This window comes from Varroa jacobsoni, unplaced genomic scaffold (assembly GCF_002532875.2).
Source record: "Varroa jacobsoni isolate VJ856 unplaced genomic scaffold, vjacob_1.0 scaffold_670, whole genome shotgun sequence".
Classification (NCBI taxonomy): Eukaryota; Metazoa; Arthropoda; class Arachnida; order Mesostigmata; family Varroidae; genus Varroa; species Varroa jacobsoni.
Window position 1 is genome coordinate 591,325 of NW_019213572.1, and position 14,906 is coordinate 606,230.

General features: G+C 38.8%; 1 long non-coding RNA gene across 2 annotated transcripts in view; it reads right to left on the minus strand.

The window, feature by feature from the left end:
* LOC111262512 (uncharacterized) overlaps positions 1-4,413 on the minus strand; it is a 57,335-nt gene extending 52,922 nt beyond the window's left edge. The window contains exons 1-2 of one of the 2 annotated variants that reach the window (XR_002681659.2): positions 4,145-4,413; positions 3,293-4,001 (exon numbers count right to left, since the gene is read on the minus strand). This is a non-coding gene — a long non-coding RNA (uncharacterized LOC111262512). Of the gene's footprint in view, positions 1-3,292; positions 4,002-4,144 lie in introns of those variants that run through there. The other variant, XR_015311937.1, reaches the window with a different exon arrangement.
* Positions 4,414-14,906: the final 10,493 nt, after the last annotated feature.

Below are 14,906 nucleotides of genomic sequence, written 5' to 3' on the forward strand. Positions count from 1 at the left end.
ACGTGCTATGTGATGATTAGCAAGTAGAGACACATCTAATAGACTGAAACCTTAATTAACAAATGTCGGTCCGGGCTGTTACGGAGAATTCTCTGGAATTTTCCCAACGTCTGATTATTGCCTCATAATAGCGAATCCCATCCGAAATTATCTGTTTGTGATCGTTACTGACCATAAAGAAGAAGAACACATTAACGAAGACTTTGATAATAAATAAGAAAGAGCGTACAGCGTTTAATTTCCTTTGCCAGATAATGTAACAACTCAAAGGCAGAGCGGAGAGGGCACGGATGTTGAGCGGAAAGATTAGATATTGAAAAAGCCAAAAATTATATTCAAAAGGTTAAAAAGTCAAGAAACCTTTTCATATTCGTACTAAACACTTGGAGTCCATAAAATGGTGCTGCGCTTACCTATCAAAATTATAACCACAAAACGTAATCTAGCTTCAAACACACGGTTTTTTGAAACAATGCCTAATCGAAGGCGTAGCAAAGGTAACAGCTCGCCACATGCATATGTATGCCAATATAATTTGTCAGTAAAACATCTACTAAAGCAGTCAAATTTTGTCAAGTAACACAGTTTCTAAGTTCCCAACATACCCCGCCTCCCCCTACAGGAAAGAGATTTCGAATCCATGCTAATGTTGATTCAATAGATCTCTTACTTTCAAGTAAAAAAAAATGCGGTTACATACTCTGAAGTTTATATTTTTTTATTTGGATTGTTTTTGTATGCTTGAGTAATGTTTAGCCTATTAGAGTGCTCACTCTAGAATTTCCATTATGCATACGCTCGATAGCTGCACCCATGCTCAATCGCATTAGCAATGTACGCCGAACGTCTTTTATTCTTATCATTTCTAATTCATTGTCAAGTTTTCAGTAATTTATATTATAACTATTATTTACATTTATAATCATATAGCATTTTCAGCTAAATGCGCGACAGGCTTTCGATTACTTAAAAATCTTTAAACATATCCTAAATATTCTGAATTCTCGAAAATTCTCAAAATTTGTGGTGTGTCAAAATTTAACAAAAAACAATGTCAATTTCTTCGATAATTTTTATCAAATCATAACCTAGTTATTTGGCTCGCTTATGTTAGCCAAAAAATAATTTGTCAGAAAACATTTTTTGCCAGAGAATAACTTGTGTTAATTAACCGGTGAACATACATCAATCGTACTTCTCTCGAGGTTGAACAGAGTGAGAGCGGCTGCGAAAAACGAGCGATGAGGCGGTTCGATCCGCCACGAGATCAACACTGCCTTTTTTTGGTAATGTGTGCACTGAAATTTTTGCCGTTCGCGGAGAAAAGCAACCCTAAGTATGAAAAGAGATTTACATAGGCAGGAGACGAGCTGGTAAGGTACACGGTGTCAGTGGCCGCTGTCCTGCCTTTTAAATCTTATCGCTTTGATCAGGTTGACGAGCAGTCCCAAATCTTTAGCTGCTGCGTGCAGCCGGGCTAAAACTTGCTGCACTTGGAACCTGTTTGACCCATGTATCATTGAATTGTTTACGTGCAAAATGACTTCAACTCATTTTTTTGGTCCTCGTATTTAATAGAGCCCTTTAATAAAATGGAGAATAAAAGTGGGCTTGCGCCCTCAATCATGTCAATTTTTTGTAAGAGAGGCGGGAGTTTGGTATAAGTATTTGGTTTCCCCGCAGAATCGCACCGACAAGGTTAAGCACATTTATAGGAACACGCACTTCGTCCAGCGGAAGCATGACCTTGTCCGTAGGTGCCTAGGTCGTCAAACATCATGTCTTGCAGAACATGGCTAGTGCTCTTTTGACGTCGGCCATCAGGAACCTGCACGCCGTTTCTGTAGAGCGTTCTTTCTAGGATCTGTGTTTCACCGATGGGATAGCGTCACCGGTTCAGTTAGTAGGCTAGGCAGCAGTCTATAACGGATGCTTTTCTTCGCTCTTTCACTCCGCGGTGGCAGCGCAGTGGGGTTGGTTTTCCCTTTAGGGATAACCAACATGACCACATACTTAGCACCGCAGGAATGGCACGTCAGAACGCCGTCTCCATCCTCCGCAGCAATTTATTGAAACGATCTTAAGAGCCGACCGTACATTGTCATCTATTCAAATTGAGCGGAACAAGGATCAACATTCACAGGTTATGTAATTTTGTGTTTTATTATTGACTCAGTAAATAAAATGCATATTATTGTCTTTTTGAAACTAGAAGTAGCACTAGACAGACGTTTCGAATAGCTCCAGCCAAATCCAGTAAATTATATCGACGAATCAATCTGATTCTGAACGTCGTATCAGTCATATAGATCTTAGCGTACCGTTCGTAAAGTGTAAATTGGAGTCATATTAAGCTAAGAATCCCCGGGGTGACAATTGACCAGCCGCGCGAAGAAACAAATCATCTATGTCTGTATTTTGTCTCAGGTTCACTTGTGCATTGTGCCCGTGTATCCCTTACTTAACCGCGGGAACGAAAGACTCATTCAAGATGGAAAGATAGAATATGCCGCAGTAACGTTTTCTTAATCTTTAGGGTTCTACACCATCATTATAAGGGTCGCTATTGATCGAAGAGCCCTAATCCCTGCTGCAAAATGTAAAACTTAGTTTGGAAGTATACATAGTAGCTTGGCTACAGTGCCGTCAGAGCTAAAACAAGCTACCCGTTCGATAACACGCAGGTCAGAGTCCAGGCAAGAAATTTCACTCGACTACGGTCCGCATACTTGCTTTTCCCGCATTCGTTTAAACCATCTCTCCCCTGTTTTTCGAATTTCGAATCATATCGCTCGTCATCCCAGCACGAAACGATATCTGCCTATACAAATTAGCAAACAAATATGTTACCCGCTAAACTATCACTGGGACTATCGAACTGCCTGGCAATCGGCTACCCTATTCAAGTCTAGACCGAGATCGAGAAAAAAATCATCCGCTGCAACCTTCAACATGGAACAGATTCGAAAAAAGTATCATCACGCCACGAGACATTTCTGGAATAGATTTTGCTACTTCTGGAAGAACAATATGCTTTTTGCAAAGGAATATCAACAACGATCGTCTATAGCTTTATCCAACAGACTCTAGTTAAACTTGCAATAAGAAAAAGTTTCCCAGACCTATTGGGTTAGTTGGTTGCGAGGCAGCATTTGCCATAACGCCATCGACAAAGAAATTTTATTTTTGCAATTTTCACGCCCTACCCTTTGTCTCCCTGGAGATCGACAATATGCTAAATGCCCGCTTTTCTAAAAACAAACTACTGTGACAGACAACAAAGGTGGCTCAATTTGATTATCTCAATCCTTTATATTCTCAGCTTTAAATAACACGTTTCCGCAAGCCCTTTAAGAAAGATAGAAACAAAAAAATATGTTGATTCAAAACTGGTGCATTCGGCTGTTGGCTAAAGAATGACGGTGTATCGGCTACGACCTTCGTAGACTAATTGTGTCTGAACAAGCTGCTGTTAACTGTTTGCTCTCTTGGCCGCAACGCTCGACTGTCATCCATATTGCGTCTATGCAATACTCATGTATATGTGCGCGACTGCGCCTTTTGTGACTCGGTGAACCAACAGTCTCGTGTGCTTGTTGTGGCACTCGCAGACTGGCAACCTTTTAAAGAGCCGCGCCACCGTCACTCCTCCAATAGTCCTAACGTCCTTGTACTTCTGTTCACCGTCATACTATGTCCAAGGCGCCTTTCCCTCCTAAATTTTTACAGTCTAGACTTTGTACAATAAATAACCGCTCGTTCCCCGATCGAGACACATTTGGTCTTTTTTTGTCAATCAAGCGTCCTTCCGTCGACACTAGTCCTTTGCGGCCCTTTTGGTTCCTTGCTTTACTGACGGCAACCATGACCTGACGTCGGTAACGATACCAACGGTTGCGCAGGGGTGTTCTGCGGCAATCTAGCTCCTAACTGGTACGTTTCTTATACCGATCTGGCAAGTGGCTTCCGTGTTCCTGATTTCTTCCCCCGTCCGCAACAGTCTAGCAGGAATCGGTTCAAAGAACAGGTGACTGACGTAGACGTTTCCTGGTTTTATAGATTGAATCTTCTACATCCACAGATCATGATTAGCAATATACAATTATTGATTGTCTAGCAAGGCTAAAAACATCGTTCAACTTACCTTTCTAGTACGATTATCAGGATCTCAGTCCTGAACGTAAACCAACCAGGTTCAACCAGCCAATCATCAAATGGCACGTGGCGCGCCTAGTAATGGCTACAAAGGCGCTAAAGCAATGGGAAAACGGAATCAGCGTCGTGAAGAAGGTTGAGACAAAACTGACTTGCCCAATACAATGACATCGGTAAACTTAGCATCAAGCTAATTTTTACAGAAGTGTTAGGTCCCAGCTGCCTAATGTATTCACCATGAGACTCGTTTTTCAATAGGTTGACACAGACAGATATACAAATGTAGATTATTTCCTGGAACGGCTGGAGCTAGAAAGCGAGGGCAATCTAGGAAAGAGGGACATGAAAGAGAGAAATTTAACGACAGCGATACGTGACGATGCATAGCAAACAACAATGAATGGACGAACGCTACCACTTTGTTATTGAACACACATACACATAGCCATAGACGCAAGCGTTCGTTCAGTCGAAGCTTTATGATATTCAAGGACGATCGTAGCCAATCAACGAGCGTTGAGGAATATATGGGGGAAAGGACAGCATAGAGGTGGGATACATCAGGGTAGCATCAAGAAATCGATGTATTGCCATCATATCAAATTCGTGCTCGGTCTGAGCTGCAAATGATAAGATGTATATGTAGAGTTTCTCCTGTTGCTCCTATCACATCTGTCACGCTACATCCGCTACGTTTTTATCTGGAATTTTCCGGATCAAGCTGTCAAATCAAATCTTCAAAATCATATCTCGAAAAATAATGCTTTTCATGTTTTCCACTAGTTTCCTTTGGCAAAAGTTATTCAGCTGAATCATGCTCGTCAAGAGTAGGCCTAGTATTTCGTGTCTATGAATGGTACATAGCAGCTGCTACATTCGACGAAAACCGAAAGGACAATCTGCTATGCCTATTCATAATCTCCTTTTCACTTATATATCTCACCTCGCCGCGGTAATTGGGTTTAAAGAAACCTGCATCGAAGTAACACTTATAGTACTGCTCTTCTAGCTTGCAGTTTTCTCTGACGCAATAGAAGCGTTACATCGAAGAGACCCTCCATGAACTAGACTCTAAAGAAGATTTTAGACTGAAGTAACTCTCAGAAATCTTGCTGCACTTGTTTCCTATAAAACCCCGTCCTTAAGCAGCGCACGCGTGTTCGCCTTTTACTACTTTGTCTTTTCAACAAGAAACCGCATTTATAAAAATGGATTAATTGAGGTGAAGCACCTTCTAATTCACCTATATTGGTAAGCATTTATCAAAAAAAAAATTCTTACCAGAATTAAAAGTTAACCAAGAACATATAGAAATTCAGAAAATAAATTGTAGATTTATGCAGTGGCTCTTATTCATAGTGAAGTTGTTTATTGTGAATCACGAAAGCCTGGGCGATTAGCGAAAGCCAATTTGTTAATATGCTAAGCGTAAAAACGACTAAACACTTCTGAGGTTTATTGTGTCGACTCTTGTTACCCTTTTTGGATATAAGTGTTCGCGGGTAATTTGGGTTGTTTAGGAGCAATATTTTTCTTACTTAGTTAAATTCAAGCAGTACTACGGGCCGATGACATTAAGAATTAATTGGCTCAATTATTTCGGAATCAGCCTTCAAATCCTTTACTTCTCCTGTTACGCTATGTTCCATCTGTATTTATATCGTTTGTGCCAAAAGACGTCCTTTCTTATAGAACATCTGCTGCAATCATTAAGCCAATCGCCCAAGAGCTCATGGTGCGGCAAGTGAAGTCCACAGATTGTTCCATGCCATCTCTGTCTCTCGGGTCTTGCTTCCATCTTTCTTTTTGTTGCGTTCCTGGCTTCCAGCGATACACAGATCAGTAAGGTGTGGTCTGAGTTATTATCTGCTTCCAGGTCACAATAGACGCAAATTTCCGGTAAAACTTTGCCAATTAGCTTTAAAAGTTGCCAGGCCATGTTCTGACTTGCGTAAAGAAGAAACTATCCTTGTTTGCTTGAGATTCGGTTGTTAGGGCAGCTCTGGTCCGGATATTGACAACTAAATTGTCTACTTAAACCATAATTTTTATTCTCTCGGAAAGGTTCTGACCTCATCGTACGCTCATGTTCCACAACAGCGGCTCCCGTCTTTATACGTACGCAAGCTCTATGTGATGTTTCAGTTTTCTAATTGCTTAGATATAATCGAGACCAAATATGAAGGCACCCTTTCCCTAATTAAGGTGTTGAGGACTATCCTCCACGCAACACCATTAAAGGTGTTTCTGACATCTAAAAGTACTTCCAAATAGATCTCGCGGGTTTTTGGAATAGAGCCAGTTTAGCTTTCTAACCCACTTACAGTATTGCTGGGTGCACGGACCTATACTTTCTGAGGCTGCATTGTATGTCAGACGAAGTCATTTCTCTATTGACACTTTAAGACTTTTGACAATGGCGTTGATTAAACCGATGGATCTGTGTTGCATATTGCTGTTAGGTATCAGCACCATTTTCGTTTTTTCCAGTTGTTGGACAACCTGTCCTGTTTGAGGATTTTACCCTTCATGTCCGTAACGACCTCTTTTAGCATCAGCAATGATTATGCTCAACTTCTCGAATCCACCAGTGTTTTAACTTCTGCGGCTTTGACTTTTTAGGATGCGTAGTAAAGGCAGCCATCAATAGGCAGCATTCGTGAAGTGCTCTCTGGGGTTCGTTCCGTCTTTTGTGGGTGTTATAACTCTTTGTCATGCCTCATTCGGATTTTATAGTATAAGCTTCTTTATGTCAAAGTCTGCTCGAGAAAATTTTATGCAGTTATAATCATTAACATTTTCATACTTAGAGAGCACCCGTCATTCAGTGATTATCTCAACGGACCTGTGTCTGCAATGGTAAAATCTGGGAACGATTTTTGGATGACTGATCGTCTAAAGGTTAGGGTAAACACACTTACTGTTCGAAGGATCTCTCGATCGCTCTATAGTCATTGTTCGTCACTAGCGATCGCTCTTCTCTTCATGGTGCTTTATTCTTGCCGCTTCATCACTTTCTTCTCCGGTTTGGCTGTTGCCCTCCACCGATTTTTCCTGTACCGCCTTCTTTCACGTTTCGACTGCCTCTTTGCGCTTCTGGCAAAAGTACCAAAAGCTAATCTATTTCTTATAACAGCTGTTCCTCAGTCACTAAATTGTGTATCACTATTTCAAAAGGCTCCATTCGAAGCAATTTAAAGAAAAAGAACGAATTTATGTATGTGGCAAATGTTTACTAGTATTTGAGTCGTTTCTCTTGTAATGTTAGCCTGGTAATGGAGCGGTATGAAGATACATTCGACTTTTGAAGAAGTAACCCAACTAAGAGAATACGAATTGTTTCAACAGGCACCTACTTTCTGTCTTATTTCGACTACCTATTCGGTTCTCTAGTATAATTAGTACATGCAGTTCGTGTTTTGAACCAATATCCTAAAAAGGTGCAAATTCGATCCTAATCTTAGTAAAGCCTTGTGCGTTACGATGTTACTCAGCAAATATATCGATCTCACTCTTCTTCATACGAAACAACCGAGCACTCATTATTCGGTTTACGCGCACGTTTTTTTTTATTCATTGAAACGCTTTGTTTGGTCATTGACATGCATACCCTCCAAATTGTTTTACTTGTGTGTCCTACGTTGATTAGGAGGAGACTATTTTCACGGGTGCTTCGTGACCGGAGGATTCTATGCTGGCCCTTTCGCTATATTCGTTTGTCTTTTCATCTGCCCATGTAACTGAGGTTCCAATTGTCACAAAGGTTTCGCGCTTCCTTGAAGGTAATTGACTTCGGTCTTGCTTTGACACGAAGATATAAACCACTGATCACTGTTACGCTTCGTCTGGCACTCAGCATACTACATTTCAGAGCTTTTTTTAGTACCAACAACCAAAAATGATAATTCCTTTAAAGATTAATTTTATTAATTTTTTCTCCTTTTATTTCGTTTTATCTAAGAGTTTATTCTTTTTATGAACTGCATTGGAATTCACTTTGGTATTTATATTTATATTTTTATATTTTTTATATTTATATTTATATTTTTATATTTTTTATTTAGGAAAAAAATAATTTAATAATTAAACATGTAGTAGTCGTTGTTGAGGTTAATGTTTTTGTACCTTGATAGACTCAAATTTTATATTAACAAGTGAATTATAAATGAAATTATTAAGATTTGTACCTGCCACCGCCTTCGTCTCCTATGGTTGCATTTTCATCATCCGGATTATGGGTGCATGTTTATTTTTGCAGAAGTAACAGGATTAACTCTAACTATTCGCAGTCGACAGCTACGGGAATCCCGGTCGGCACGTCATCCCGCCGTCCAGTCGAAGTTGCTAAGCGGTCACGTTGCTGCTACGGTCAGATGATCGCTGAGCGAATGTATCCATACAGTCAGAATGATTTCTGGCAGCGGCATTAACGCCTTAAGCGGGCTTCCGTTCACATTCGTATATAAAGAAATAGCATATTACTAACAAGAATTCCATTGTTTTTGGATTGTTTGCTACCCAGTTTGAGAAAACAAATGAGATATGATGTATTAATTTTTATAAGTAAACGAAATTTGCACACAAATAGCCTTCTCAGACCCTGAATGAAGATTAAAACTACATATCGATTCAGCTCATCCAAATCCCTTGCTTGGTAGACACAGATATCCCGTTTCATATGTCTCTGTGTAAACACTTATACTCATATTAAAGGGTACTGAATAACAAACACATGATTTTAATTGGCTGAACTCCGATGAGTGGCCAAACCCCTCTCTTGTCTGCCTAGTGTTCACAAGCCGCATATGAGAACATTGGAAAATGTGCTTTGTATTGTGCAACTTTGAAATAAGTGACTTTCGGCATTATACCATTTTCTGAAAAAAAAAAAAAAAATTTAAATACAAAGAGCACTTTTCTTAGTGCTATTGAAAACTTTTTGAAAGCTAAAAGTCATGAGCTAGAAAAGCTAAAAGAATGATGCCAAAGGTTTTACGACCTGTTAAAGAGCGTCGAATACGATTTTCGCCCTGAGGGATCCATCACTGTAGGTACTGGCGAAAACGTGGGAGAAGTGAAACAAGTCGTACTAAGGAATCGCGAAATCACCCTCAGGAAGCTTACCGAAGGGTATAGAAGAGACATGAGACTTAAAATATCATTGAAAAGCAAGAAGGTTTACAGCGAGGATTGTCTGAGGAACAGACTTAAAGTTCGGGAAAGTGCGCTGTCATCAGCTGCCTCAAAACACTTTGTCGTACTCATATTCATCAGATTCAATTACCTACAATTTTTTTTCCTTCGAAAAGTCGAAGACTATTTGAATGAGAGAAAATTGGACCGGGGAGGCATGTGCAGCTGGTACCGAGCCAGCTTGTAAATATTTTTTTTTTAACAAAATACGTTGTTTACATTTAATTTTTTTTTTCACAAACTCATATCCCGCATTAGCCTCAACGATTTTCTTATTCACACCTTTAGAAGAAAACGTCCAAATATGTATATATATATATAAAGGCTCCGTTGGGGAACATATAAGTTTAGGAATTCTAAAAAATTCCCAAAAATGAAGAAGAGCTTTTCTTTTAATGTGGCTGTTTATTTCATCAATGATCAGTATGATACAAGAAAAGAGCTACTTAACATGACAGAAAGGCTCGGCGCGGTCCCTTCTTAATATAGATTACCGCAGCTATACATATTCATCATTGCCACAAAAAATGGAAATTGCCGAATTCAAGACAAGATTACGATCTTTTAGATTTTAGTTTTTCTGGTAAGTGTCTGATTATCTGAAATGCTATTTATGCAGTACGAATAGACTACCTAGGATTTTCGACCCCGTCAGCACAAAAGCAGATTTAGTGTTTGATAAAATAAAAATATACATAGGTAAACCATGTTAAGAGGCAAAAAATAGTAGTAATGATGACTCTTTTTAAACTTGCATGGTAATTCTTCAGGAGTTTTGTTCATTAAAAAACCGAACCGTGGTATAGAGGATATGGATATACTCAATAAAGCTATGGGTTGTAGGCGATTTCAATTACATTTTTGTCAGCTTCGGTTACTGCTAAACTTTTAAGTGCGTTGCAGGATGAATTGCAGTGTGTCATACGCAAAGTTACCATTACTGGTCGAGCCATTCGTCGAGTTCCTAAGGAATATTACTTTTGTTTTTACACATATTTTTAAAATGACAAAATCTATGTGGTTTACGAGGTAAACAGCTTTTATTCCTTATAGTACGATCGAAACTTGAATATTAGGAACACAATACTTGCAGGCAGGGAACCAATACCTTTTGCCAAAATATAAGCCTCCCATATCTTCCGACGACATTCAAAGATATATGCGATCATAATTCAGATATTTAGTGGCTCTACATAATATGCGCTTCTGGGCCTTTCTCAGTTCATCGATAAATTATACCGTATACGCGTTTTCAAAGCATTATCACGTAAAATACATAAAAGTACAATAAAAAGTACACTTTCTGATTAATTTAAATATTGTTTGTAACGAATTCCTCGCTGTCTAAAGCTTGTAGGATTACATTCTCGTTCAAAAGATTTCTCTGAGCCGTCCCAGATGTCATGGTACAGTTCCTTTCTAATCGACCGTTTTCGCTCTACTCCCGTTTCTAGCATCCTTCGACTTCTATAATCCGCAAGTAAAGAATAGTGCAAATTAAAAAATCATCTAATGTAACAGGCTCTACTAAGCATTACGATACATTGCGATGTTCAAAAGGCACTTTTATTTCGAAAGAGAAGAGTTGTATTGTTGGGCTGCCTCTTCAATTTTTCTCTTGACCTGTGAATTCATGTAGTTTGATTAAAGGCGACTCCCATCAGGTAGGAAGACTACCTGTTGACAGCCAGTTTAAGGTAGGTAATAAGGTCAAACTGCTTCTTGTAAAGATTACACACTTTTCCTTGCTATACTTCCGTTTCTTTAATGCGTCCGTATAGCAGTTGACATTTTGGCCTGCAAAACACGCGCTTTTAGCGTGATGGCCTCTTTCCTGATAAAAATCTTTGTCTCGGCGCAAAACTTCAAGCTAGGGAAAAAGGTCGCTGAATGTCACATCTGGTGGATACAATGATCAATAAGCTCAAACCTCAATTCGAGGATTTTGGTTGTAGCGAGTACTGAAGCGTGCGACCGTGCGCTGTCCTGGTGGAACAACACTTCCTTTTCCTTCAATGTGGCCGTATTTCCATAATTTCAGGTTGTCAAGTAATGATGCGTAGCATGCTCCCATTTTTGTTTTTCCTATTTTTTGTATCGGATATTTGTATTGTATGTCTGCCTTAAAAAACGACCACCATCGCTTTCTGCGAGGCCGATTCACTGTCTGCAGTTACAACTGATAGAATTGTAACGCGGCCTCAAAAGTCCATTGGTGAATTGACGTTTTATCTACAGTAGTTATTAATAGATGTCCCGATTCATTTTGCCTAGGCTGTTTTTACAGCGCTTTTTCAAGTCTATGCCATGACAGATTCTGCTAGCCTATTCTTTCTAACCTCACGACGACTGTTGTTTAGTACAAGTGGTCGAATTTTTTGGCCCTCTCACAGGTTCATCGCTAACCCGATTATTACGATCACGTTTAAATTAAGCCGCCTGAAATCTCCTATTGACCGACGAAAGTACACAGTCCGTAAATAGGGACAATTAACCCTTTCACGTATCGCACTCTGCTATTCGAAGAAATAATTGAATTTCGAAACCGCCGAAATACCTCCAATAAATTTTACTCCATTTGTGCGTATTAACTTTCAATTGTAAACACGGCGCCAGTTTAAGATTTTACTTCGTGCACTTCTAGGGTTAATTCTACCCTCTCATTTAAAGGACGTTATAACCTCGACACTTTGTTGCATATATTCCCTTTTTCCGATACAGTTAACCCTACTACCCGGAAGGATGTATTCATCCGATCTGAAAATATGGATCACTCGTCAGATGCTTCATATTCATTAAAGGTTTTGCAAATTAACCAAATTAGCATCACGTTCCTGGTGACCTCGGAGAAGGTATGCCTTCAGTTAAACCATATGGCTTACAATTACACATTTTCAACCCATTTGGCGAAAATAGTTGGGTCACCGTTTTACCACTAAGTGAAAGTTTCCCCAACTATAAATTTGAGTCTGCTTGGCAAAGCTAGAAAAAACAAACACTTTTTTAATATAGTCCTCTTGAAAATTCTTAACATTTGCCGAATAAAGAGCCAAAAATGAAAAAACTTGTTCATTTATCATTGCGCCTTATGAGTGGAAAACTGTCCCTTGGAAAAGAAATTTTTATGAGATCGATAAACCTGATTCATATACACCGACAGGATTCAGATTTTATTAACAATTTCAAAAGTAAACAAAATTGCTGTCACGCCCTTCTATAAAAAAAGAAATTGCTTTCCGGGAAGGGTGTTGGCACATTTAAAAAAATATGATGGTTGATATTTGATCAGTTATGAGTCATGTCAGCAAAAGATATTTGTAATTAAATTGCTGAGTAAGAGGATTCACTTTCCAATACAAATTTTCCCAGCGATTTTCGAGAAAATCACAGAAACGGCCACTTTAATGAAATTAACATTACGCTCTACGAACAAAAAACTCCCCTCGGGAAAAAAGTATTCATGCGATCGGTTCAGTTTACGCATAGTACTTCCCAGCTTTAGCGACTTTACCAAAATTGCAGTCAGTACGACCATTTTAAAAAGACGATTTGGGTTGGACAAGTAAACACACAGGGTTTTTAAAGTACTAAATATAATAGACTGATTTCACTAGCTTAGCCACGCACCGCTCAATCTGGAATTTACTCCTATACCTGTGAGTCCTACCTGTGTAAGCCAATGGGATGTCGTAGTCGGTGACTTTAGAGGGGAGTCTCTAAACGCGAGCGATTTTAGACAAGGAAACACCATCTGGTAACAGTAATTAACAAGCATTTATTAGCAAACGTGATTCTTGAATTTACGAATGGCACTTGCTAATAGACCAGATGTACAAGAAAATTCCACCAATGTCATCAGGACGCGTTCAATTTCATTATCAATATTTTGTGGGTGTGCATCTTGACGAATGCCCTGGGAAAGCTGTAAGTAAGCGGAGGGTTCGACCACGCACATTAGTGGGCAAATTACATATCTTTCAGCACCTCCCAAGACCTCATAGACGTCTGTACACTGTTTCATGTTAGCCGAGACCTTTGTGTTTCTCGCAGTAGGCTATACGGAAACCATACGCCTGACGAGTTTTTTATGTATAGAAAATTCGTTTTATACACTATAATAAAATGAAGATTGTTTGAGGAAGTCGCCAAGGCTTAACACTTTCTTTTTCATTTTTTGTTAATTTTTATCCGACAATAAGCATCTACATGTATATTTTTAACCTATTTTTTTGAAAATTAATGAAGGAGTTTTTCTACAAATTATCTCCACATTCGTAATAATTTCTTATTTTTTTTTCTAGAAACTCTTCTTGCTTGAAATTTCAAACAAAAGTAGAAAATAGTTCAAAACGCATTTTTTGGCCCCCTTGTTACACAAGGAAACGTATACAAAGTACCACTTTGTGAAAGCAGTATCTACATCTATCATATATATATATATATATATATATATATATATATATATATATGAAAGAAAATATCTAATATTAAAAATTATTCATATATAATTAAAAAAAATACACGTTTGAAAATGCTTTAATAGAAATTTTCGAGGTACCCCAGAAATATGGTCGAACCCAGCTCTACAACATTCTCATAGACACGTACGAAATGAAAACCACTTAAAAGAGGCATAAATCCTAAAAACAAAGAATTTGCACCGAATTAACACAACCTTGGATAGGTTAAAAACACAACAAGCTCGTTTTAAAAAAAATTACTGTCTAATCAGCTCCTTTCAAGATGACTCGAGTAAACCAAAAAAGCTCGACCTAACTTAATAGGCAAATAGACCACTACAGAATATACTACAAGAAGGGCTGCGGAACTAGCCCATCTATTTTGCTATCGAAGACATTTTTTACGTTCATAGGTATAATAGGTTAATCGTATCAATTCTTAATCTATGAGGGTTAAAGGCTACTTTTACCCATAGTAGAGGTAACATCGGATAACGACTAGTTACTAAGCTATAATATTGATAGACCAAAGTTAATAGTTCTTTCCGCAAAATATAAAAATACAGTTTTGCACGTAGGGCACATTTGAAGCCGGCTGTTGAAGATCTAGCGGCCTCGTCAAGTAAAAGACACTATATGTGAAGAACGTGGAAGTCATTATTAGGGCACTGTGTCTTCAACTATTTGCCCGGAAATGGTCATTTGCTAAAAGAGCCTCCCTAGTAACTTAGGTACCAGGGCTATAGATGTTCCACAAATTACTTTTGAAAATGGTAGAAGAAACCTAACCTATTAATGGAAAACTTGCAATGGTAATAAGCACGCAGAAGCATTCAGGTAGCCGAAACGTGCATTGCTGATCACCATGCAGGTGTTATTTGCCGTTGTGTGCTGCACATTTGAGAGAATGTTGCGATTGTTTGTTGCCAAAAGTGTTACAGAGACGGCCGTTGAATATTGGCGCACGTAAAGCCGTTCAGTGAAAGACACTATGCATCACCGTGTTTGTGACGATATTGCCTTTTAAAACGCACTGTAGTATCTCTTTTCTAAAAATATTACAGCATGTTTTAATCGGCTGAGAGCAACAAAGAGTTG